This window comes from Rana temporaria, chromosome 2 (genome assembly GCF_905171775.1).
Source record: "Rana temporaria chromosome 2, aRanTem1.1, whole genome shotgun sequence".
Taxonomy (NCBI): Eukaryota; Metazoa; Chordata; class Amphibia; order Anura; family Ranidae; genus Rana; species Rana temporaria.
Genome location: NC_053490.1, coordinates 386,535,449 through 386,550,363, shown reverse-complemented (window position 1 = coordinate 386,550,363; position 14,915 = coordinate 386,535,449).

The following is a 14,915-nucleotide window of genomic DNA, read 5'->3' as shown; positions in this document are numbered from 1 at the left end:
TGAAAGTGCTTCACTATTATTTGGTTTAATGACCTGCCACAGCATCCAGAGAACAAAAGCTGCTGAGAAGTTTGTTAAATCTGTAAAATCTCCACAAAAGTGAAGGTTTGCATACAGTGTATTTACACAAGGAGAATATATACAGCCTAACAGTATATGAATGTACTGTATGTACTCAAAAAAAAAGCAGCGTTTTTAAGCACACCTTTTTGTGCTGAAAATGCCCCCCTCGGCTTATACTCGAGTCACCTTTTTGCGCCTGATCTCCCCCGGATTTTGGGGACCTAGTACCGGCACACATGTAGCTCCACTCTTCCTCTACAAGCGTGCAAAGTTTGTTGTCTGGAGGACCTACGGCCTACGGCCGGGCACCCCTTCCATAGACTCCCATGTTAAATGGTAATTTCTCCAGTGATTTTGGGGACCCAGTACCGGACGGTCGTGGGTCCCCTGGACCCGGAACTTGGCACACATATAGCCCCATTTTTCCTCTACAAGTGTGCAAAGTTTGTTGTCTGAGAGACCTACGGCTGGGGAGCACCGATGATTTTTCAAAGCCTGGCACCCCTTCCATAGGCTCCCATGTTAAATGTCAGTCTAGTCATGGACACAGTGAGGCATGGGCACAGTGAGGCATGGATACAGTGAGGCATGGGCACAGTGAGGCATGGGCACAGTGAGGCATGGACACAGTAAGGCATGGACACAGTGAGGCATGGGCACAGTGAGGCATGAACACAGTGAGGCATGGACACAGTGAGGCATGCACATGGACACAGTGAGGCAAAGTGAGGCACAGTGAGGCATGCAGATGGACACCCTAGGCTTATACTCAAATCAATATGTTTTCCCAAATTTTTGTGGGTAAAATTAGGTGCCTCGGCTTATATTCGGGTCGGCTTATACGCTATAATTAAAAGATTTGTTTTTTCATTTTCTGCTTTACTTCAAAACAGAAAAAGATCTGCCGTATTTTTGTATACATGAACCAATGCTCAATTAAGGTTTGCGATACATACAATAGTGTTGCGAGTGTTTTGGCCGCTACTAATGGGAATTGAGTCTTAAATGGAATAGCATGATCCACTTTGTGTGTCATTTTGTCAGAGAGGTTTCCTTGCATGCTGTAAGATGTAATCCAAAGAAAACTGAAATGATCCTTTTAACGATTTTATGCAGAATGTGACATCATGAGTTACAGAAGATGATTCTGATGCACAGTGGATCACTAAATCTGGCTATGTATAAAAAATCATAACAGTACCATAGATATGAGATAAGATTTCCGTATTCAGCTGATTACTTTTGGATCAGCTAACAGTAATATAAAATGCCCTGTCTGTGACACTTATAAAGCCTCTTTTCCCAGTCTCGGGGGAAGAGTTGGTCTATTAAATTGTTCCTCTGGGGTAGGTCTTGTACCAGGGACGTCTACAAAATGCATGAACATGCTAATATGAATACATATGTTTATAACGTGATCTGCCTGAAGAACCATCATTCAGTAGTCAGATCTTCTGGTAGCCGTCTTATGTCTATGGGCACCCCACAGTTTAACAAGCAAGAAATACAAAAATGGCATCCACCCCAATATATAACTAACTTTTGAAGTAAGGTGCACATGGAAGGGCTTTGCACAGCGCAAACAAAAGTTTTCCCAGCACACATGCACAAATGAGTGCAATTAAAACCTGTATTAATTGCAAATTGCTCCAAGGAACAGAGCAGTGTTAATCAAAAGAACATGGGGGGTGTTTTACGAAAGGCAAATCCACTTTGCACTACAAGTGCAAAGTGCACTTGAAATTGCACTTGGAAGTGTAGTCGCTGTAAATCTGAGGGGAATATCTAAAATGAGGGGAAGCTCTGCTGATTTTATCATCCAATCATGTGCAACCTAAAATGCTGTTTTTATTTTCTTTGCATGTCCCCCTCGGATCTACAGCGACTGCAATTTCAAGTGCACATTTGCAGTGCACTTGTAGTGCAAAGTGAATTTGCCTTTAGTAAATAACCCCCATGATGTTGGGATCCATGGAAACGTTAAGATAGAACTAAACTCTCAAAAGAATATGGTTTTGTAGAATGCTGTAAGCAGGGGGTGTATTTACCGTGAGGCAAACTAGGCGTTTGCCTGGGGTGGCATTTTGTAGGGGGCGGCATCAGTACCGGGATGATGCCTGCAGCTAATAGATAGTCTGTAGCCTTGGAGAGAGGGTTCTTTCCTCATTATGGAGGGTCCTGAAGCCTCTGGGGATGCTGCCCCGTGAGGCAGCCTGTGGACTGTGGACTTTGTAGTTGCTCTCTGAGGTCTCAGAGAAAAGCTGCAATGCAAATTGCACCAAGAAACAGAGCAGTGTTAATCAAAAGAACATGATGCTGGGATCAGTAGAAAGGTGAAAATAGAACTACGCTCTCACAAAATAATACGGTTTTGTAGAGCTCTATAAGTAACATAGGATTGCCATTTTTTTGTTTAAAAAATAAAGATTTTCCCTCACTTTTTATAGTTTTATCTCTGTTCTGTATACATCCTATAAGCTTTTTGTATGAACTTTACAGTATGTTAATGTGTGCACACTCCATCAGGAACTAAATGTAGCACACTCCAAGTGTAGGATGCTAGGCAAATTTATTTTTTGGGCTCTTTCTATAGTCAAGGGAGAAGTGATTGTTTCCTCTGGTCTGTTCAGGGTTTTATAGACTGAGAGAGGCAAATTACCAGCCCTAGCCAATCACTAGAGGGGAGGGCCCACAAGGTGGCTGGGGAGGTGATAAATTGTCTGCAGCCCTGGAGAGAGGGTTCTTTCCTCATTAGGGAGGGTTCTCTGAGGCCTATGGGGCTGCTGCCCCTTGAGGCAGCCTGTGGACTGTGTATCTGTTCCGTGAGGTGGCAGGGTTGAAGACCTGAATCAACTTGAGAAGCTGGCTGTGGAATTTCATCTTACAGGATTTGGTCTGGAGAAGGATTGTCTTGCTCACTGGGGTGTGTCCAGAGGAAGCTGGAAAGTGTGTAGCTGCTCTGGGGACTGACTCTGAGTTTTGATCCCTAGTGACTGTGTGCTTCAAGTGCCAGGGAGAACTATGGACCAGTGGCGGGTGGTGCTCAAAATTTTTGGGGGGGCGCAAAGGAAAAAAAAATTGCAGTCTCACTGTGCCCAAACGCAGCCACTGTTACATGCCATCAAACGCAGCCACTGTTACATGCCATCAAACGCAGCCACTGTGCCATCAATTTGCATCACTGTGCAATGCCATCAAATGCAGCCACTGTGCCATCAATTCGCACCACTGTGCCATGCCATTAAACGCAGTCACTGTGCCATGCCATCAAATGCAGTCACTGTGCCATCAATTTGCACCACTGTGCCATGCCATTAAACACAGTCACTGTGCCATCCATTGTCCCCACTGTGCCATGCCATTAAACGCAGCCACTGTGCCATCCATTGTCACCACTGTGCCATGCTATTAAATGCAGTCACTGTGCCATCCATTGTCACCACTGTGCCATGCCATTAAATGCAGCCACTGTGCCATACATTGTCACCACTGTGCCATGCCATTAAACGCAGCCACTGTGCCATCCATTGTCACCACTGTGCCATGCCATTAAACGCCGCCACTGTGCCATCCATTGTCACCACTGTGCCATGCCATTAAACGCAGCCACTGTGCCATACATTGTCACCACTGTGCCATACATTGTCACCACTGTGCCATGCCATTAAACGCAGCCACTGTGCCCTTTAATGGTCGCCGCTGTGCCAATTGTCCCCACTGTGCCCTGTAAATTGCTTTCTTCCTCCCCCGCCCGACACTTACCTTTACTGCCTTTAGGCATCCACGTCCCACGATGTCTTCTCCCGCCCTCGATGACTGACAGGCGTCTCAGCCAATCAGGTTACCGGTAGCCAGAACCAGCCAACCTGATTGGCTGAGACGCCTGTCATCTTATTCAATGGGTGTACAGTCTGTGCGCTCCGAGAATAAGCTTCCGGGACCCGAGGGCTGTATTGGGAAAGCCTATCAGAGCTGTTGGCTTTGATAGACATTTCCGTACAGCCAACCAGCTGGCGTTATTCAGATGGCCGGACATTGAGCGCCGACCATCTGAATAACAGCGGCAGCGGCGAAAATAACATAGATTCGTGCAATGCATGAATCTATGTTATTTGACTCAGTGGCGGTGAGAGCCAGAGGGGGCGGCGCTCCAGCGCCCTCTATGGACGAACCGCCACTGCTATGGACTGAGATGGCTCTCATAGTACTGGCCATTCTCCTGTGTCCGCAGCAGAATCTTTGAATGGGAGGCTAGGGACAATAGTCCTTGCGGTACTGTAAAGCTTTTTTCGGAGTATCCAATGCCCAAACACCCCACCTATTTAAAGTCCTTCAAGCAATGAACTTTAAAAAGCCACCCCCTACCAGTGATCTCTAAACTATGGCCCTCCAGCTGTTGCAAAACTACACATCCCATGAGGCATTGTAAAACTCTGACATTCACGGACATGACTAGGCATGATGGGAATTGTAGTTCCTGAACAACTGGATGGCCATCATTTGGAGACCCCTGCGACTGAGTTATTGGAGCTGGTGTGTATGGACTGTTGGTTGTAGTAACAGGCAGAATGAATACTATTTGGGGGGAACCAGTTTTATCAACAGGGGGTGGTGCTATAAAATATCGCAGTATTATTGTGGTAACTACAAGAGAATATGCCAGCATGCAGTGCATGTGCATTAGCACGTGTGCTTGTAGCCTTACATCAGGAGTTTGAAGGAAAACACTGCAGCTGAACAAAGTGTTATCACCCAAGAAGAGGAAGCACCTATGGATACCCCTTGTGTGTATGATTGAACAAAAAAAAAAGCAATAAAATCCCGAATTACTGTGCATTTATGCCACCAATGACTTAGGCCCCGTACACACGACCGGGTTTCTCGGCAGAATTCAGCCTGAAACTCGGTTCAGAGCTGAATTCTGCCGAGAAACCCGGCCGTGTGTACACTTTCGGCCGAGGAAGCCGACGAGGACCTTGGCGAGGAAATAGAGAAATGTTCTCTATTTCCTCGTTGTTCTATGGGAGAACTCGGCCCGCCGAGATCCTCGGCGGCTCCAGGACTGAACACGCCGAGGAACTCGATGTGTTTGGCACGTCGAGTTCCTCGGCCGTGTGTACGGGGCCTCATCCTTGGATACTGCTAATACTGACTGCTGTTAAAATAAATGTATTGGGTTTAAGTATGTTTTAATTTGATGTGGTCTGTACAAAAAAAAAAACTATTTTATTTTAGTCAATTAAATCTGATTGCATATAAACATTTTATTCACTACTTTCAGCCAGCAAGTAGAAAGTTAAAGGCACCACCTTGAAGTTTTCCATACAGTGATTTACTGTTATGCCCAGAATAGCCAATGTATTTTGATCTCTTGCTGTACAAAACACACTGAATATGTCAAAGGAGGGCCACTACCATCCCTCTGTTAGATCATGCACCGTGCATGGATTTTCATTGGACAGAAGCAGTCAACAAGTGAAAAGATAGTGCTGGGGTTTTCTATATGAAAATCTAGTATGTACAACATTTCTGACTTACACTTTTCCACAGTGTTAGTCTCATTTTTTTTCTATAAAAACAAACATGTTATACTTACCTGCTCTGTGTAATTGTTTTTGCACAGAGCAGGCCAGATTCTGCTCTCCTGGTCCCTCCCTTCTGTTGAGTGCCCCCACAGCAAGCAGCTTGCTATAGGGGCACCGAGCTGAGCCACAGCTACCTATGTCCATTCAAACACAGAGCTATGGCCCAGCCCCGCCCTCTCTCTCTCCTGATTGGCTGACTGACTTTGACAGTGGGAGCCAATGGTGCCGCTGCTGTGTCTCAGCCAATCAGGGGGGAGAGTCCCAGGCGGCCGAGGCACTTGTGGACATCGCTGGATAGAGATGGGGCTCAGGTGAGTATTAGGGGGTGCTGGGGCAGCTGCTGCACACAGAAGGCTTTTTAGCTTAATGCATAGAATGAATTAGGATAAAAAGCCTTCCGACTTTACAACCACTTTAACAATTTATCTTACAATACTACCACAATTAATTGTTTATGTATATTTATTTTCCTGTCCTCTTCCACTACAGAAAGGCGAATAAAATAAATAATTATATCATCCCTCGCTATCTCCTCTGGGGAAGTCACGTGGTAGGGACAAAACATGTTGGAAGGAATCGGGTGATATAGTGCATCGGGAGAACATAGGAGACACAAGTCTTGCTGAAAATAGGGACAAACGCATTGTCTTTAACTTTAATGTAAGTGGATGCTTTCAATAAATTCTATGGGCCAGATTCAGAGAACACTTACGCTGGCGTATCTACAGATATGCAGCGTAAGTGTCCAGATGCGCCGTCGTATCTATGCGCCTGATTCCTAACACTAGATACGCCTGAAATATGGCTTCAGCCGACCGACGTAAGTTGCCGTACGGCGTCGTATCTTGGGTGCATATTTACGCTGGCCACAAGGGGTGCTTCCGTAGATTTACGCGTCGAATATGCAAATGACCTAGATAACCCGATTCACGAATGTACTTGCGCCCGTCGGATTTAGCTACGCCGTTTTACGTAAGGCTTACGTCCGGCGTAAAGTTACCCCTGCTATATGAGGCTCAGGTAATGCAAAGTATGGATGTCGGAACAAGCGTATATTTTTACGTTGTTTACGTAAGTCGTACGTGAATGTGGCTGGGCGTAGGTTACTTTCACGTCGTTGCCATTGAGTCGTATTTACATGGGGTCACGATTCATTTTAATACAACACGCCCACTACCAGCCTACTTTGAATTAGGCGGGCTTACGTCGGCCCATTTACGCTACGCCACCGTAACTTAGGGAGCAAGTGCTTTGTGAATATTGTCCTTGCCTCTCTAGGTTACGTTGGCGTAACGCATATGAGATGCGCTACGCCCTCACAGAGATACGCCGATCTCTGTGAATCTGGCCCTATGTGTTTTAACCACTTCCAGACCTGCGCACGACGATGTACGTCCTATTTTTAAAGACTGATATCTCGGTAACGGCAGCAGCTGCTGCCACAATCGAGGTATCAATCTTTAGTGTGCGCGGTCTGGAATCCGATAATGGCGGTTTCCACGGCGGATTCACCTCGAGATCGCCGTTATCGGTGGCGGGAGAGGGGCCCCCCCCCTCCCGCCGCTCTCCCGCGCCCTCCGCCGCTTACCGGAGCCGTCGGTAGCGGCGGAGGCGATCGGGTGCTGTCGGCTGGTGAGCGGGGACGAGACTGAAGGAAAAATCTCTTTCGCCCGTCCCCATAGCTCGGCTGGGCGGAAATGACGTCAAAACGTCAGTCCCGCCCAGCCTCTTAAAGAGACAAATTTTTTTTTTGGTCATTTGAAAAAATGAAATTTTTTATTTATTTTTTATTTTTTGCATTTAAGCCCAAATATGAGATCTGAGGTCTTTTTGACCCCAGATCTCATATTTAAGAGGACCTGTCATGCTTTTTTTCTATTACAAGGGATGTTTACATTCCTTGTAATAGGAATAAAAGTGATCAAATTATTATTATTTATTGTTTTCAGTGTAAAAAATAATAAAATAAATAAAAATAAATAAGAAAACAAAAATTTTTTTTTTTAAAGCCCCCCGTCCCGACGAGCTTGCGCACAGAAGCGAACGCATACGCGAGTAGCGCCCGCATATGAAAACGGTGTTCAAATCACACAAGTGAGGTATCACCGCGATCGTTAGAGCAAGAGCAATAATTATAGCCCTAGAGCTACTCTGTAGCTTAAAAAATGTTTTAAACATCGCCTATCGAGATTTTTAAGGGTAAAAGTTTGACGCCATGCCACGAGCGGGCGCAATTTTTAAGCGTGACATGTTGGGCATCATTTTACTCGGCGTAACATTATCTTTCACAATATATAAAAAAATTGGGCCAAATTTATTGTTGTCTTATTTTTTAATTAAAAAAAGTGAATTTTTTCCAAAAAAAGTGCGCTTGTAAGACCGCTGCGCAAATACGGTGTGACAAAAAGTATTGGAATGACCACTATTTTATTCTCTAGGGTGTTAGAAAAAAAATATATAATGTTTGGGGGTTTTAAGTAATTTTCTAGCAGAAAAAACTGTTTTAGTCTTGCAAACACCGAATCTGAAAAACACCTAAGGTCTGGAAGTAGTTAAATACTACACAATGAGAGCATGGTTTTTTTTGATCGAGGGAAGGCAGAAGAGAAAAGTAGTTTCCTCATACAGTTCACATAAAGTGCACAGTTGAACTCAGAGAGGTGAGAGAAGAAGGATAATCGATCAGCCATCTAAAACCTGGAGTACACCCCAGCTGGGGAAGGCAAGTTTGGACCGAATATAGGTCTAACATTGAGGTGAGCGCAGTGGTGAATAGGTGTTGGGGATTGCAGCACATGCATGTATTTTTTGACCCACGCAGGGTGAAGGCTGCAGAAGGTCACAATTTAGGAGCACCTTGTTTGAAGAATTATTATTACTCATAAAAATTATTTTGAAAAATATTTTTTATTGGATGAACATGTAAGTTTTATTTGCACTTTTGAAGGATTTTGTTGTTATAATTCACCTATGATGGTTTTGTAATTTGGACAAGCACTACGGAAAGGTAAAACAAGGGGGGAAGGGGGAATTTGGGACTTTAAATTAGGTCATGGCTGGGTAGAGTCATGCACCTCCATCCCTATCATTTGAAATAAAAATGCTACAATGTGGCGGTGAACCACAGTGATGCAAATAGAATAATGGGTGGGACTTTAAATGAAGCTCATGATGACAAAGACATGTAGATGGTGGGATAATAAATATTTATTGATATTGCATACAGAACATGGATGTGAGCATTAATTACATGTACAAAAACGCACCTATCAGAAGGCACCAATCCTTGAATATGCAAAAACTAGTACATAACATGCCTAACAAACATCAATGATCATGGTAAAAAAGAGGGAGATCCACCATATTGATATAGAATAGTATGGTTAAAATAATAACATCTGCACCAGATGTTATATACTATTCTATATCAATATGGCAGATCTCCCTCTTTTTTACCATATCAAGGATTGGTGCCTTCTGATAGGTGCGTTTTTGTACATGTAATTAATGCTCACATCCATGTTCTGTATGCAATATCAATAAATATTTATATTCCCACCATCTACATGTCTTTGTCATCATGAGCTTCATTTAAAGTCCCTTCCATTCTTCTATTTGCATCACTGTGGTTCACCACCACATTGTAGCATTTTTATTTCTTTACGGAAATGTATCAGAATTCAAACAATTTACAATTCTTTTCACCCTCTTATACGTTTAAGTATGGTCTCATAAATGGTTTGACGAATGAAAATAAAAACCATACAGTATAGTGTAATTTTCTTACTGAAACATATATATACACAGTCGTATAAAAGCAATAAACATAAATGCACTCATGTTACTCAAGTGCCTATAGCACTATAATGCTTGTATATGGGAAAAACCACAGATCATCCCTTTGACGCATTTCATCACTGAAATTATATTTTAATGACGAAACATGCGAAGCAGCTAATGGAGACAATGACAAAGAAGAGTAGCAGATGAGGAACTTGAGAAGAGGTGGATACATTGAGCAGCAGACTTCAGGATGGATTGGAGAAATGCCAGTCTATTCATTAGTAGGCCACAGAGGAGGGTGTTACAACAATCAAGCCAGGATATGATGGGAGAAAGCAGTAGCATTTAAATTGTGTCATGTGTGAGGGATGGAAGGATGACGAAAATGCTTTTAAGTTGGAGATGACAGGAGGTAATTAGCATGTAAACGTAATGTTTGATTGCCCAATACAGTAACCATGGGGAACTGCCATTATTGGGATGTTATCAACAGGAGGTTTTATTTTTAATTCAGACCGTTAAATAGGTTTGAAATGGCATCAAAATAACACGTTCTATTTTATCCACAGTTTGAAAAATTCACAGACAGACAGCAGAATATTTTAAAGATAATAAGAAACAGAAACTGGGAGTTAGGGGTGTGATAGGAGGGATGCTAACTATCGCGGTAGATGCGTTTGTACAGTGAGTCCACAGCAGACTGGAACTATAGTTAAGGGCCTGGTAACCCACTTTTATTAAGAAAGAAAAACAAAGTCTTTATAACATTGGGTTTCCCACATATGGGATTCAGCTTCACACCAAACACAAAATGCTGAGCCACCTGGCTCTTAAGCTCACTCAGCTTTAGTTGCAGTACCTTCCTGCACGGGCCTACTCTTAGCCTCTACGTAGAAGTTCTCCTGATATCCCAGACGCTCTCACTCCCCTGAGACTCAGATTGCTCTGGCTCCCCTGGGCTCTCTCCCAGTTTCTTTTGCTCTAGTCTCCCAGATTCTCACAGTCTCCTTAGCCTCTCTCAGCTGGCCCAACTCAATCCAATGGCCTGGAACTTCTACCACATGGAGCGCTGTCTTGAGGATATTGTCTTGGTCTCAAGACAGGAGCACACTTCCCTCCTGGCTACAGCAAATGCAACAACTCCAACTCCATTTACCCTGAGCTATGCTCAGATCTGCCTTATAATGACCCTGCACACCTGTGCACTCACACAGTCAAGTAAAGCCTGGCCCCCGAATTGAAGGTTCTGTCCCATCCAATACTCTTTAGAACCGTCAAGCTCCCAGCCTCAATGCAGAACTACCAAATCTGGAGAAAGTATAGAACTCCTCTTTCTCCGTTCACAATCAACCTCTCAGGCCCCGTACACACGGTCGGACAAAACCGATGAGAATGGACCGAGGTTCAGTTTCATCGGTCCAAACCGACGGTGTGTATAGCCCATCGGTCTGTTTTCCTTCGGTCCAAAATTTTAAAACATGCTTCAAAACCGAACCGATGGACCGCTGCCCGATCGGTCCAAACCGATGGTTAGTACAGAAAAGCATCCGTTCAAAACCCGCGCATGCTCAGAATCAAGTCGACGCATGCTTGGAAGCATTGAACTTTGTTTTATTCAGCACGTCGTGTGTTTGATGTCACCGCGTTCTGACCCGATCGGTTTTTGGAACGATGGTGTGTACGCATATCAGGCCGTCAGGCCACTTCAGCGGTGAACCGATGAAAACGGTCCGTCGGACCATTCTCATCGGTTTTGTCCGACCGTGTGTACGGACGGGGCCTAAGGGCTCCTCAAACTGCAGTTTTGAGAATCAGGTGTCACTTTAATGCCCAATTTATATAGTGGCAGGGTCTTACACTGTCACAGGGGATACATTTCAGTGTCATCTGCCTTGATACTGGAGTTCAAATGAACACCAAAAGTATAAAAGTATGAGAGTGGTCTGTTGAAGCCCAAAAGACTGGAAGTCAGGAAAGCAAAAGAAGCTTTGGTAGCTAATGTTGACAACATGTCGTGTTGACCATCTCTGGCATGTGTTTTAGATGCATAGCAGTTTAATTTCTGTTTACTAGCTAAACTTATTAGATTGTAAGCGAGCAGGAGCAGGGACCTCCTACACCTCTTGTATTGAATTGTATTGTTGCTGTATTGTCTCGCTTTATATTGTAAAGCGCTGTGCAATAAATCCTGTATAATAATAATAATAATTCCAGTAATGATTTGTACTACATACTTACAATGGTCCAGCATGGTTCAATGTGAGTATGTATTACTCACACTAATGGACTGCTGAGAAATAAGGAAAGCACTGTAACAGTCAGTGCTACGACAGTGATAGCTGCAATCTTCCAAATCCTGCTCAGATTCTATGCAAGTGGCTGCCCCACTGCACACTGACCATAGGGTTACTTACTCAACCCAATCGCCATACAAGAAGTGATTTGTATTTTTTTTAAATAAATACAAGTACTCTGATTGGACGATGTGGAGATCGTGACAGCACTGCCCCTCCACTCCACCTCATCCTATAGAAAATGCCAACCCACTTTGCAGCTTAATATTTTATATCTGTGTACACTTTATATTATTGAAGTTCAATAGCGTATATGGATGTGATAAGGGGGCATAAGGCTAATTTGCATAACTTGCGCCAGGAGACTCTAGGTCTGTTAGTGAATGTGTGAAGACATAGAAGGTAGAACAGACCAAAAGTCTCCTGACCCATCAATCTATCCAGCACAGTGGGAAGATCAGAGTCTGAGACTCCCAGGTCTGGCCACTGCAGCGAGCAGTGACGTAATTACATCACCATTTGCTTTACAAAGATCTACTGTGGGGAACGTACAAAACCCGTTGCCAGGGGGATAGAGGGTATAGCAGCTACAGGTCTTGTGAACAGGATATGAGGGGGACAAATGATTTTATTGAGGTCAAAATAAAAGAGATATACAAAATACAGATCACTGAAATGCCATGTAGCAAGATAGATTGTCAAAACATGTCATCACAAGTACCGGAAAAAGTGCAAATGGAACGTAACATTAAATCAGTCGCTTACACTGAGGCCCCGTACACACGACCGAGGAACTCGACGTGCCAAACACATCGAGTTCCTCGGCGAGTTCAGTGTGGAAGCCGCCGAGGAGCTCGGCGGGCCGACTTTCCTCATTGAACAACGAGGAAATACATGTTCTCTTTTCGGCCCGACGAGTTCCTCAACGGGTTCCTCGCTGAAAAGTGTACACACGACCGAGTTTCTCGGCATAATCCAGCTCTGACCGAGTTTCTGGCTGAATTCTGCCGAGAAACTCGGTCGTGTGTACGGGGCCTCACAAAAGCATGACCTAGTAAAAAAAATTGTTCCATAACAACAAAAGAAAAGAGGGCCAAAACGGCAGCAGAATGAAAAGCTATTGGCTAAAGCCAAAATCATCTACCAAATAGGGTCAAGAGGGGTAGAACAGAATGGATTCAGAACAACAAAGTCAGAGTAAAAAAAAGGAACCCAAAATGATATTAAAGGTGAATAAAGAGTGTTTCAATGTGAGGACCAGTAATCCCACTTCTGTTCAAAAATGGGCATGGTATTGTTAATAGTATGATATATCACCTCTATAACTTTGATAGATTCCATATGGGCCAATACCTGTGATCATGTTGCAGACAATAGAGTGCCAGTTGAAAGCAATAACCCAATGAATAGCACTAAATAAAGAGTGTAATAACTTTTCGCAAGGAAGGGGCACATCTGGGATAGAGTCAATTGTCATTGTCAATGATAGTTGTGAACCTAATTTGGGCCATTATACTGCATATTTCCACAAAGGGCATAATGCTTTACAGCGCTAAAAATCGTGAATAAAATTGCCACAATGCAGGGACCTTTTGAAATTATTTGCAGGGCCCGTTGAAAAAAAGTGTGAACTTTAGAAGGGTTCATGTACTACCTAGTATGTAATTTAATGACTGTTTCCAGAACTGCCATATAATGTGTACATTTGTGGATATGCTTTTCAACCAATCTTGGAAGGAAAACGGAATCATCGGAGCGGATTTGTCTGGAAGATAAAAGCCATTAGGATGTCTGTATAGGGAAGAAATGATACCACTGCCCTCTAGGGATAGAGGGGCAAATTCACTCAAAGCATGAAAGGGGTTTCATAGGGGTCAATGCATAATGAGAGCTATAAAATTGTATAATTTCGACATATTTTAATTCTTCAGAGCATGGGAAGTTATACAATTACTAAAGCTGAGCAAAGGAACAAAAAAGAGAATAAACTATAAGGCCTCATGCACACTGCAGTTGGTAAACGGACATTTAGGGGTAGATCCACGTACAACAGCGCATTAGTGCGCCGGGCGTAGCGTATCTAAGATACACTACGCCGCTGTAACTTACTTGTTTTTGTTTTGAATCCTCAATGAATTCGCGCGGTAAGTTACGGCGGCTTAGTGTATCTCTTGCGGGGTAAGGGCGCGGAATTCAAATGGATGTAATGGGGGCGTGTTTTATGTAAATACGTCGTGACCCGACGTAAACAACGGTTTTTTTTAACTGCGCATGCGCCGTCCCTGGGGGTATCCCAGTGCGCATGCTCGAAATTTAACCGGAACAAGCCAATGCTTACGACGGTGACGTCATTCTACGCAAATTCCTATTCGCGAACGACTTACGCAAATGACATAAAAAATTCAAAATTGTACGCGGGAACGACGGCCATACTTAACATTGAGTACGCCACCATATAGCACCTTTAACTATACGCCAGAAAAAGCCGAACGAAAACGACGTAAAAAAATGCGCCGGGCCGACGTACGTTCGTGGATCGCCGTAACTAGCTAATTTGCATACTCAACGCGGATTTAGACGGGAACGCCACCTAGCGGCCGCCGAAGAAGTTGCAGCTTAGATCCAACGGCGTACTAAGACGTATGCCTGTCGGATCGAGCCCAGATGCCGTTGTATCTTGTTTTGTGGATACAAAACAAAGATACGACGCGGGAAATTTAAACTAACGCCGGCGTATCAGTAGACGGTGGTAATCCTTTTGTGGATCTGCCCCTTAGGCTTTTTTTTAACAGCCCCTGAACTCTCTGAACTCTCCTCAATGCTACTTTATGGGTACATGTACACTCAGGCGTTTATAGTAGTTTAGAAGTAGTCAAGGTTAGAAGCATTTTTCTAAAAAGGAAAAAATCACATTCAGTACGGGGTAGTTTAGTGACATTTGAAACCCCAAATGCTTTTAAAAGCGTGTAAACGTGGTAACTCGCGTTTAGAAACATTTTCAATGGGGAAAAATTGCAGACAATTTACAATGGGAAAAACAGACTTTCCTAAACCCTTGTTGTTGGCTGCACGAAGAGAGAGAGAGAGAGAGAGAGAGAGAGAGAGAGAGAGAGAGAGAGAGAGAGAGAGAGAGAGAGAGAGAGAGAGAGAGAGAGACTTGTTTTTCCTGCATTGTGGGCATTTGGGAGGG